Below are 12892 nucleotides of genomic sequence, written 5' to 3' on the forward strand. Positions count from 1 at the left end.
AATTCTACCCTCCATATGTTGGACCAATTTTATGAACAGAGAAAGGCCATAAATGATTTCCTGATGTTTCAAGTGGACAGGAGCACTCCCCTGTGTAACTTCGATGTCAGTCAGTGGCATCTCATGCGTGATACCTGCCGTTTGCTTGTGCCCTTTGAGGAGTCAACTTTGTCAGTTGCCAGGACTATGGGATGAACAACATCATTCCACTGATTTATATCCTGGAAAGGATGCAGGTAAATCTGGCTGGTCAAGGGTCGTGGCTCCTACATCTCATGGCCACATGAGCCCTGTAGGGGCTGAACTGGAGGAGGAGGAGGACATTGGAGAACAAGCAATGTATAGTGAAATGGGTGGTTTTTCTACACAAGTGACAGGAGAGGAGGAGCAGGAGCAGCCAGAGGAGCAAGAGGGAGATGAGGAACACGAGGCAGATGACCAGGGCCAGTTTTAGACAAAATGTGGCCTTGGGCAAAATCAAAAGTGGGGCCCCAAATCTTGTAATAATGTACTAACAACACACCTACATTCTGTCGATTCCGGCGCTCCCTCACAGATTTACACCCCGTGAAGCTCCTCACACAGTTCTTCACCCTCATGGCCCCAAAATATGCCACATGCCCCCTCCCCTCACAGCAATGAGTTCCCCTTACTCACAGCATCTGAAAATGTGTTAAAAACCGGAAACACTGGATTCCTCTTCAGGCGTGCTTTCCCCAGAGGAGATCAGGGAAAGCACCCTGTTCAAAAAATGAATCGCAGCCTGTACTAGGCTTCCAGGCTCATTGTTAGTATATCCCAGTTCAGGCCACTAGATGGCAGCACTGAACTGTGATAAAGTTATTTCTATACAGAATAATGGAGCAATTTACATTTGATGATTGTAAATTGTGGTCCACTTGGGGGACTTAACAAAAAAACAAAAAAACAAAAAAAAAGTTTTGAAAATATAAAAAAACATAAAAATGAAACTCAACCCCATTCTCCAAAATAAAAAGAAACAAAAATAAAATAAAAATAGAATTATGGGCATCGCCGCTTGCGAAAGCGCCCATACTATTAAAATATAGAAAAAAAAGTTAGCCCATATGGTGAAAAGTTATGACAGTCAGAATATCGCAATGAAAATAAAATCTTTTTTTTTTTATGAAGTGAGTCCTGATGAGGCTTAGCTTGCTGCAGTTGAGCAGGCCTATAGAGGTCATGAGTGGGGGGGCTGTTAGGGTTGCCACCTTTCCCAACCCAAATATTGGTTACACAAGTTAAAAAGGTTAGTGTGGGTTAATATGGGTGTTATATTATCATATTTTACGTTTTGTTCCACTTTTTTTCTCAATAAAATCAAACTTTTCATTGATGGGGACACCTTGTGTAATTAAGTTTCATATAGCCTCTATTTTTAAAATGTTTCTGTGGGGATTCAAACTCACAAACTTCTACCTTAAGGGCAAAAACCTTAATCACTGGGCTGTAGAGATCAATACCATGCTTTTGTTGAAAAACCTCATAGAAGTTAGTTTTTTTAATATTATATAAGAGAAACTTCTATGAGGTTTTTCAACAGTAAGTTAGCATTGAGCTCTATAGCCCAGTGGTTAAGTCTTTTACCTGTAATGTATCAGGTTGTGAGTTCAAATCCCGACAGAAACATTTTACAACTACTGGTTACACAAGTTAAAAAGGTTGGTATAGGTTAATAAGTGTGTTATTTGATCATATTTTACGTTTTGCTTCATTTTGTTATCAATAAAATAAAAATTTTCACTGTTGGGAACACCCTGTCTATTTAAGTTTTATTTAGCCTCTATTTTAAGTTTCTGTAGGGATTTAAACTTCTACATTAAGGACCAGAACCTTAACCACTGGGCTCTAGAGCTCATTGCTAGGGCCTTGCTGAAAAACCTCATAGAAGTTTATCTTCTGTTAAAAACAGCATAGAAGTTTCTCTTGTACTTTACAACAGAAACTTCTATGAGGTTTTTCAGTAATAACTAAGCATTGAGCTTTATAGCCAAGTGGTTACAGTGCTCGCTTTTTATGTAGAAGGTTGTGAGTTCAAATCCCCACAGAGACCATTTAGAAATAGAGTCAGAATTAGATTTGTATACTCAGACGAAAATTAATAATTTTTCACACAGGGTGTCCCTTATTTTTTTTTTTTTTATTTTACACTTTGCGTCCCCTATAAGGTCATACAAGACTTATGGGGGACATTTAACTTCAATGTATTTATATTTTTTCACAATTGATTTCTCCTGTAACTGGTGCTGACATAGTAGCCCCAGTTACAGGGGAAATACACCCCTTAGAGAGGCTGTACAGAGCAATACAGCACTGTACAGCCTCAGTGCAGGGCTGATCGAGGTCTATGGAAGACCGGACAGCTACTGCACTCTCCCGGCCCGGCGGCCACATGACCAATGGGCCGGGACATAGCGCTTCCTGATTTGTAAACACAGCACTCGTTGAGCACTGTGTATACAGCGATCAAGAGGGCAGGGACACCTGGGAACTGTCCCTGCCTTCTCTCTGGGGTGCCCTGCTGTCACTGACAGCGGGCCCCCCGCTCTGCAGCTGCACGATTAGCGTGCAGCTGCCATCTCTGAATGCACGGTCTAAAACATCCATTCAGAGATAAACAACCACCCATAGGATGTTTATAGTCTATGGGTGGTCATGAAGTGGGTAAGGATATACTTTATATCTACTGTGCTTCATTCAGCTATGCCTCAACTCTGAACAGTCTTCCTGTCACAGCCACTAAAAAACAACCCCAAAGTATTATGCTGCCACCATGATTCTTTATTGTAGGAATAATTTGGCAGTGCCTAGCCTTTCTGCTGCCTGAGGTGAAAATTGAAATGCCCCCCCTTCTATGCCAAATTCTCAACTTAACCCCTTCTCTCCAACCCTACTGTTAAAGACATAGTTGGAAAATATTATATGCAGTGCTATAAAACATACAGGATAATACAGCACTGCATACCTCATCTCCCCCATTCAGACCAGTCCATCAGGATGACATCTTAGTTTCTTACTTTTCCTTCATCCTTCCCACCTTCTGAACACTCCATCCTGCCATAACCCAATACTATGCCCACTGTGCTCTCCAATAATATATTGCAGAAACAGATAATCCCCTTGAAAATACTAGTACCACACAAAATAGTGCCCTCTTCAATAAATATTGGCACACAGTGCCCTCAAAAGTAACTGCACCCAGCAAATACTGTCCCTGATACTAATAGTGTTGTAAATATAATGTCCCCCAAAAATAATTGTGCTAAGCTTTGCCCCCAAGTAATAGTGCTCCCAAAAGTCCGACCAATAGTAGTAATTCTCTGGCCGAGTGCACTTAGTGTTAATCATGACACCCACCCAACCCCCCAGAAGTAATAATGCCCCCTAGTGCCCATACTAGTTACCATGCTCCAAATAGTCTCCTAGGAGTAATAAACCCACTATAATGCTCCCCCAGTAGTAATAATTCCACTGCACAGTACCGCTTCTCTTGTCCTGTATACTTGGTGTCATTCTCAGTATCTGCTGTTACTATGTATATGCGGACTCTGCACAGTATCAATTTCTTGTCTTGTATACTGGGTGTAATTCTCAGTATCTGCTTTTATTCTGTATATATAGATACTGCAAGGTACCACTTCTACTGTACTGTATACTGAGTGTAATGCTCAGTATCTGCTCTTATTCTGTCTATATGGATACTGAACAGTAACACTTCTCTTGTCCTGTATACTGGATGTAATAATCTGCATCTACTCTTATTAAATTTATGTGTAGTCTGCACAGTACCACTTCTCCGTCGCATAGAGTTGATCAGGTTGTTGATTGTGGCCTGTGGAATGTTGGTCCACTCCTCTTCAATAGCTGTGCGAAGTTGCAGAATATTGGCAGGAACTGGAACACGCTGTCATATACGCCGATCCAGAGCTTCCCAAACATGCTCAAGGGGTGACATGTCTGGTGAGTATGCTGGCCATGCAAGAACTGGGATGTTTTCAGCTTCCAGGAATTGTGTACAGATCCTTGCAATATGGGGCCGTGCATTATCATGCTGCAACATGAGGTGATGGTCGTGGATGAATGGCACAACAATAGGCCTCAGGATCTCGTCACGGTATCTCTGTGCATTTAAAATGCCATCAATAAAATGCACCTGTGTTCGTTGTCCATAACATACGCATGACCATACCATAACCCCACTGCCACCATGAGCCACTCGATCCACAACGTTGACATCAGCATACTGCTCTCCCACACGACGCCACATACGCTGTCTGCCATCTTCCCTGAACAATGAAAACCAGGACTCACCGGTGAACAGAATTCCTCTCCAACGTGCCAGATGCCATCAAATGCGAGCATTTGTCCACTCAAGTTGGTTACGGCGACGAACTGCAGTCAGGTCCAGACCCCGATCAGGACGACGAGCATACCGATGAGCTTCCCTGAGACGGTTTCTGACAGTTTGTGCAGAAATTCTTTGGTTATGCAAACCAATTGTTGCTGCAGCTGTCCTGGCGGCTGGTCTCAAACAATCATGGAGGTGAACATGGTGGATGTGGAGGTCCTGGGCTGGTGTGGTTACACGTGGTCTGTGGTTGTGAGGCCGGTTGTATGTACTGCCAAATTCTCTGAAACGCCTTTGGAGACAGCTTATGGTAGAGAAATGAACATTAATTGCATGGGCAACAGCTCTGGTAGACATTCCTGCAGTCAGCATGCCAATTGTACACTCCCTCAAATGTTGTGACATCTGTGGCATTGTGCTGTGTGATCAAAATGCACATTTCAGAGTGGTCTTTTATTGTGGGAAGTCTAAGGCACACCTGTGCAATATTCATGTTGTCTAATCAGCACCTTGATATGCCACACCTGTGAGGTGGGATGGATTATCATGGCAAAGGAGAAGTGCTCACTAACACAGATTTAGACAGATTTGTGAACAATATTTGAGAGTAATGGGTCTTTTGTGTATGTAGAAAATGTTTCAGATCTTTGAGTTCAGCTCATGCAAAATGCTGCGTTTATATTTTTGTTCAGTGTATATGGGCACTGCACAGTACCACTTCTCATGTCAATATACTAGGTGTAATTCTGTATCCTGTATACTGGGTGTAATTTGCTCTTATTCTGAATGAATTGACATTTCACAGTACCACTTCTCGTGTCCTGTATGTTGATTGTAAATCTTAATATCTGCTCTTATTCTGCATACTACATTCAGATACTGCACGGTTCATTATCTGATGTTTTGTTTATTGGGTTCAACTCTCATTACACTAATGTTTTTTTATACTGTATGTACTGTATGGACACTGCACAGTACCATTTTTCTTGTCCTATATACTGGTTAAAATTCTCCAAATCTGTTCTTATTCTGTATATATGGACACTTCACAGTATCACTTCTCCTGTCCTGTATACTGGGTGTGATTGTCAGTATCTGCTCTTATTCTGTATATATGGGCACCACACAATATCAATTTCTTGTCTTGTACACTGGTGTAATGCTCAGTATCTGCTCTTATACTGTATATATGGACACTGCACACTAATAACACTCTAATACCACTCTAATACAACCACAAATTTTGTATGTGCCAAGTTCCCAGCACCATGCGTGCTTCCAATTGGGATGAATCACAGGTGACTGCAGCCACAATCTTTTTTCATATGGACACTGTACAGTACCACAACACAGAAATGATACCAGGAAAGATTAAAGGACCTTAACATGTATTGCTTGGAAGAAAGACGAGACAGAGGGGATATGATAGAAACTTTTAAATACATAAAGGGAATCAACAAGGTAAAAGAGGAGAGAATATTTAAAAGAAGAAAAACTGCTACAAGAGGACATAGTTTTAAATTAGAGGGGCAAAGGTTTAAAAGTAATATCAGGAAGTATTACTTTACTGAGAGAGTAGTGGATGCATGGAATAGCCTTCCTGCAGAAGTGGCAGCTGCAAATACAGTGAAGGAGTTTAAGCATGCATGGAATAGGCATAAGGCCATCCTTCATATAAGATAGGGCCAGGGGCTATTCATAGTATTCAGTATATTGGGCAGACTAGATGGGAAAAATGGTTCTTATATGCCGACACATTTTACATTTCTATGATTCTAAATATTGGATTGCTACAAAACTCGTCAAACAGTTACAGATGTAGCCAAGTTAAAGTTGACTCTGATAACACATGGCACAGTATTATTTTGTGACAAAAGCCATTTAAATCCGTTGAAAAAGTAAATTAACATTTTCTTGTCATTGTTTACTTAACATGTTAACCATCAAGTTGAGTTTAGCTGCATCTGTATGTTTCAGGCAGATATGTAAGTTATTACAGGTGTGATCTGATTAGACACTGGGTCTTACCACAAGATGGCGTAACAGAGCCTTCCCTACTGCTCTATAAAAAGTCTCTCAGAGACTTCGTCTAGGCAGGGTACCACTCGGAGAGAGATAATTGACTAGTAGACATGTCTCTACATCACACTTGAAAACATTTTTCCCAGCTAAAAGACTTTCAGATGGGGCACTTTATTGGACTGAGAGAAGCAGGATAGTCATTTTGACAAACTGTCTGCCATCTAAACCATTCTGAACTAGCTGTTAGGAGGTGCTGGAAGCAATGGTTACATATGGGCACTAGCACATGGCAAACAGGCTCCAGTCAGCCCAGATAGACCCCCAGTAGAGCGAATCAATTGATCCACCAACAAGTAGGAGCAGCTCACACAGTTTTGTTGCCCACCATTCAGACATACTGTAGTTGGCACCTTCATTACACACCCCTTTCTTTTCCTGGAGCATTTCCTATGGTTAGCAGAAGGAAATCTGTTGTCATGGCACGATTACGTGTCCTGACATTGACAGCCACACAATTCGAGTGGTGAGTACTTATAGTATGCACCTTCATACAATTATTGGAGACTGACATCCCACATAAAAGGGTCCCCACACACAAAAGTGCCACCACCAGAGGAAGGCAAAAGGAAATTTCTCATTGCACCCATTATGTGTCCTGCCATTGAAAGCCAGCCACCATCATTTTCATTTGCACTGATGTCATGAATGAAAAAAATGGACTGCTACAAACTGGAACTGTATGATATTTAGCAATGAATCCAGGTTCTGTTTGGCATCCAACGATGGTCAGGTTCGAGTATGGAGGCCTCGTGGTGATGCTTCAGTCCATTAGTCATGTGATGATCTGGGGAGTCATCCCATACGACAGTCAACACTCCTAGTAGTGAAGTGAGGAACACTAACATCTCAGCAATATGTGCAGGACATCCTGTAGCCACATGTTTTGCTTCTAATGGTTCAGCAGGATAATGCAAGCCCACTGAAAGCAAGGGTTTCCCAGGAATGTCTCTGCCAGATTGAAACCTTTCCTTTACCTGCCTGGCTGCCAGATTTATCAGCTATTGAACATTTATGGAACCAACTGGGATGCCAGCTTCAGCAACCTACGAGTGTGCCTCAGGATACCATATGAAACCGGCATACCTCCATGCCCAATCATATCTCATTTTGTATCCAGGCTAGACAAGGCCCAACAGGTACTACAGCCTCTATTCAAATTGTATAGTTTTCCCAGTAAACGTATCCTATCACTCATTTAATTTATTGTAATCACTTGCATATATCATCATTACATTCACAAACATAAAGATTCATTTGATTCCAACAACTCCTCAGAGTTGTTTTCAATTAGTATGTTTATATAGGATATGTGTGTATATATAGCAATATGCCCCCAGTGTCTGAGGTGAGACAACCCCTTTAAGTAGCAAATTAAGCAATTTGCAGTAGCCCTTTGAGGTACACACAGGTACTTGCCCCATGCACTACCATAACCCATTAGTTCCTTTCACTAAAAATAACCACAAAAGATACTATTACAGTCCTGATCAAAAGTTTAAGACCACTTGAAAAATGGCAAAAAATCATATTTTACATTGTTGGATCTTAACAAGGTTCCAAGTAGAGCTTCAACATGCAACAAGAAGAAATGAGAGTGAGACAAAACATTTTTTGAGCATTCAATTAATTGAAAATAATGATTAAACTGAAACAGGCTGTTTTTCAGCTGATCAAAATTTTAGGACCACATGCCTTTAAAAGGCCAAATCTGTGCAAAGATGTGGATTCATTGTCATTTTCTGTCAGGTAGTCACACGTTGTGATGGTAAAGGCAAAAAAACTCTCCCTTTTTGAATGTGGTTGGGTTGTTGAACTGCATAAGCAGGGTCTCTCACAGTGCGCCATCGCTGCTGAGGTGGGACGCAGTAAGACAGTTATTTGGAATTTCTTAAATGATCCTGAGGGTTATGGAACAAAAAAGACAAGTGGAAGACCTAAAAGAATTTAATCAGCACTGAGCCGGAGGATCCAATTGGCTGTCCGTCAAGACACTGGACGATCCTCGACCCAAATTAAGGCCCTTACTGGTGCTGACTGCAGCCCCATAACCATCAGACGGCATCTGAGACTGAAGGGCTTCAAAAACAAAAAATGTCTTCAAAAACCTCGTCTCCTTGAACGCCACTGAACTGCTCGTTTGGACTTTGCAAGAGAGCACCAAACATGGGACATTCAAAGGTGGAAGAAAGTTTTATTCTCATATGAGAATTTTTTTTACCTTGATGGTCCTGATGATTTCCAACGTTACTGGCATGATAAGCAGATCCCACCTGAGATGTTTTCTACGCGCCACAGTGGAGGGGGCGCCATAATGGTCTGAGGTGCTTTTTACTTCAGTGGAACAATGGAGCTGTGGAACAATGGAGTGCAGGGGCATCAAACGGCCGCTGGCTATGTCCAGATGTTGCAGAGAGCATTCCTCATGACTGAGGGCCCTCGTCTGTGTGGTAACGACTGGGTTTTTCAACAGGACAACGCTACAGTACACAATGCCCGCAGGACAAGGGACTTCTTCCAGGAGAATAACATCACTCTTTTGGCCCACCCTGCGTGTTCCCCTGATCTAAATCCAATTGAGAACCTTTGGGGATGGATGGCAAGGGAAGTTTACAAAAATGGACAACAGTTCCAGACAGTAGATGGCCTTCGTGCGGCCGTCTTCACCACTTGGAGAAATGTTCCCACTCACCTCATGGAAACACTTGCATCAAGCATGTCGAAACTAATTTTTGAAGTGATAAACAATAACGGCGGAGCTACTTATTACTGAGTTCATGTTTGGAAGTTGGATTTCTGTTTTGTGGGGGTTTTTTTTTTTTTATGGAGGTGTGGTCCTAAACTTTTGATCTGCTGAGAAACAGCCTGTTTTGGTTTATTTGTTGTTTTCATTAAATTGAATGCTCAAAAAATGTTTTGTCTCACTCCGATTTCTTCTTGTTGCATGTTGAAGCTCTACTTGGAACCTTGTTAAGATCCAGCCATGCGAAATATGATAAACTTTTGATCAGGACTGTAGTGTAGCAAAGGTTTTCTGCTGAGGACAAGCCCCCAAAATCCACAGCAAAATCTGAAATTGCTACCTTTGGTTTCAGTGTCGTACTGGGGTGCCTAGGACCCACCAGTAAAATTAATTCTGGTGACTTACTGTACAGCTACTGTACATGCTACCTGCTCACACAATTGTAGGCAGCAATAAGAAGGGCTCCTGCAAAATCTTCAAGAAGGCAGGTCCCTGGGGAAAAGGGATACTGGCTGGCCTGCCTCTATACCTACAACTTATCTCAGCCATCTAATGCATATATAATAATAAACAGGGTAGTTTTTGAAATAATTTACCCAGTTTTTTATATGGGTAAAGGCTGGTTGAGATGCTGTGCTGGGGGACTGAGGGCCCACCTTTATCAGGGACCCACCGGGGGATTCAAAGTTCCCCTGTGGGCCAGTCCAAGCCTGTTCAGGTTTTGTCATGGCATTTCACCTGAATTAGACTACAGATTTTACACTTTGCATTTCAAAGAGTTAAATCTACAGGCAAATCTGCAGCGAATAAGTGCAACATATAGGGCATTTTCCACCATAGCATGGGAATAGGATATAGGTGAATCACATTCACTTGTATGGAATGAGTTTGAAGGCGCACCATTCCCGCTTTCACTTCTGGCAGTAGTAAGGCAATGAGCGCCCGCCCCCTGAGAATGGCACGTCTTTGATCATTGAAAAAAGACTGTGATGGACCACTGGTGTACCTGTACTGAAATGATGGACTGTATTTTATTTCATTTGCAGCTCCCTTTTTTTGTTTCAAAAACCAGATAGCCCCTTCCATGTATACTACATGAGTGTGAGGTATATTGACATATGCATCTGGACAGTGGAGTACATAAAACTTTTACACGTACATTTTCCCACTACCTCACTTGCTAAAGTAGTTCCTTTAGAGCAGAGGTGCACAACCTGCGGCCCGGGGGCCACATGCGGCCCTTGATACCATTCTGTGTGGCCCCCAACCATCTGGTAACAGACATGTATGCCTATGTCTGGTGGCTGCTCACATGTATTTTTCATGTATTTCTCCCATTAGACGGAAGTCCAGGAAGTGTAACCAGACATTATTGGTATATAATGTGTGTTCAATATGCCATAAGTACAATATTTCAGTTGTTAATACACGTTTAAATTTTAATTTCGGCCCTAGTCATTGGTTCAGTCTGGCAATGTGGCCCCCAACCAGGAAACGTTGTGCACCCCTGCTTTAGAGGGTAGAGTCCTGACCGAGTTTTCACCTCCAGTAGAAGAGGAGATGATCCCAACTAAGACTGGGCCCCCTCTTGCCCTGGGCCCCATAGCAGTCGCGTGGTCTGCCACTATGGTAGTTACACCCCTGCATCTGGTTAATAGAAGTCTTTAGGCTCGCAAAATATTTAGAGTCGACATGACCAATCACAGTGTGAAACTAGTCTAAATAAATGTGTATGACAACATAATGATATCTGATTTACCAGAAACAATTGGCAAAACAACATTCCTGAAGATCCCTCTTAAAAAATTAAAAAAACTTGTAGCTGTCCTTTAAGACATAATATTAATTGTCATAAAATTCAGATATTAAGAATGTTTTTACTTTTACATTTTTACAGTTTTACAGTTATAAATTAACTATAGTAAAAAAAAAAAATACATGTTGAAAAATTATGGCAATAAATTGCCACTGAAAATATCCTATATTTCCCTCTAATACTGGTAATATGCACAGGGACTGTAGTACAACTGGATGTCACTCAGCTAATAATTGTATAGTATAGATCACAGATTCTGATATCATGAGTAGCTGTGACAAATTACAAACTCTTCCATGCTGTGCTGAGATAGTCTTAAAAATAATGGATTTGTTTGAGGCTATTGTGAAGACAAATACCACTAGAGGGAGACATAATACCAAATAATATACAGTATAAAAAGCAAACTGGGTATATATATAGAGAGAGAAGCTAAAGAGAAATCAAGTAAAACTGGAACAGGTCAGTGACACTATAAAATATGTGTGTGTCAATTCTATTAAAGAAAGCAGTATAACTTGATACATTGTATTGATATTTTGTACATTTTCATGTAACATTGCAGATTTTTCCAGTACAATGAATCACTCTTCATCACATCTTTCACCGCACAGAAAGGTTCCTGATCAAGCTAGTAGGGTGACTAGCTTGATGACAAGGTTTTAACTTTATGGGCTTTTTCACAATAAGAAATATAATTCTGGAAGCTCCTAAGGAGGCCACAGCACAAGGAGAATATCCCCAGATAAAGAATGAATGCTTTTCTCTCATTTCATAGAAAGGTTAAATAATGTCTTAAAGGACACTTTAGTATTTCTAATACAATATCTGAGGGCAACACAAGCTTGACAGAGGCTCTGATTCAAATTCAGGTCACTTATATTTTACCACTCTTTTTCTTAAAATGCCTACTGAGCAGCTCCAGCAGGACCCCGAATGATGTAGTCCTGGCATTCATCAGCCATTGCTTTCCTCACTTTCCTGCAGATAATTGATCTCTCCCTGACTGCTCAGCTTATGCGACCACCCCAAAGGTGGATGGGCGCATATCCACATACCTTGGCTATCTAATACCTGAAGACCCTACAATAGTGAGGGGACACGACCACCGGCTCCCTACACTAGACACGGAGGGAGTCAGGGTCTCCTGAAATCCAGCAGACAGAAAATCACAAAATAAAGGAACAGCACTTATCTTGCAGAGGACTGGGAAATGGAACAGCATGCACACACACTCCAGGAAGTTGTATAAGCCGCACACTACTGCATTATGGGGAGGAACTTAAAGGGAAGCAATCAGTTCAACTGCATGACAGCTGAGATAGACTAACAAGATGAGGATCTGAAACCAACACAAAGAAACTCAAGGAGGAGGATCTGGAAGGCTCCTGTCAGAGCTTCTCAGCTGTCTGGTTGTGACAGTACCCCTCCCTCTACGAGTGGACTCCGGACACTCAGAGCCCACCTTCTCAGGATGGGACCTATGGAAAGCCCTGATGAGACGAGTGGCCTTAATGTCCGTCACTGGGACCCACATCCTCTCCTCAAGACCATAACCCTCCCAATGAATGAGGTACTGGAGGGAACCGCGGACAAGACGAGAATCCACAATCCTAGAGACCTGAAATTCAAGATTTCCATCAACCATAATCGGAAGAGGAGGCAAAGGCGAGGGTACAATAGGTTGAACATAAGGTTTCAATAAGGACTTATGAAAAACATTATGGATATTCCAAGTCTGAGGAAGATCAAGACGGTAGGCAACAGGATTGATGACAGACAGGATCTTGTAACGCCCAATAAACCTAGGACCCAACTTCCAGGAGGGAACCTTCAATTTGATATTTTTGGTAGACAACCACACCATATCACCAACATTCAGGTC

This window comes from Bufo bufo, chromosome 1 (genome assembly GCF_905171765.1).
Source record: "Bufo bufo chromosome 1, aBufBuf1.1, whole genome shotgun sequence".
Taxonomy (NCBI): Eukaryota; Metazoa; Chordata; class Amphibia; order Anura; family Bufonidae; genus Bufo; species Bufo bufo.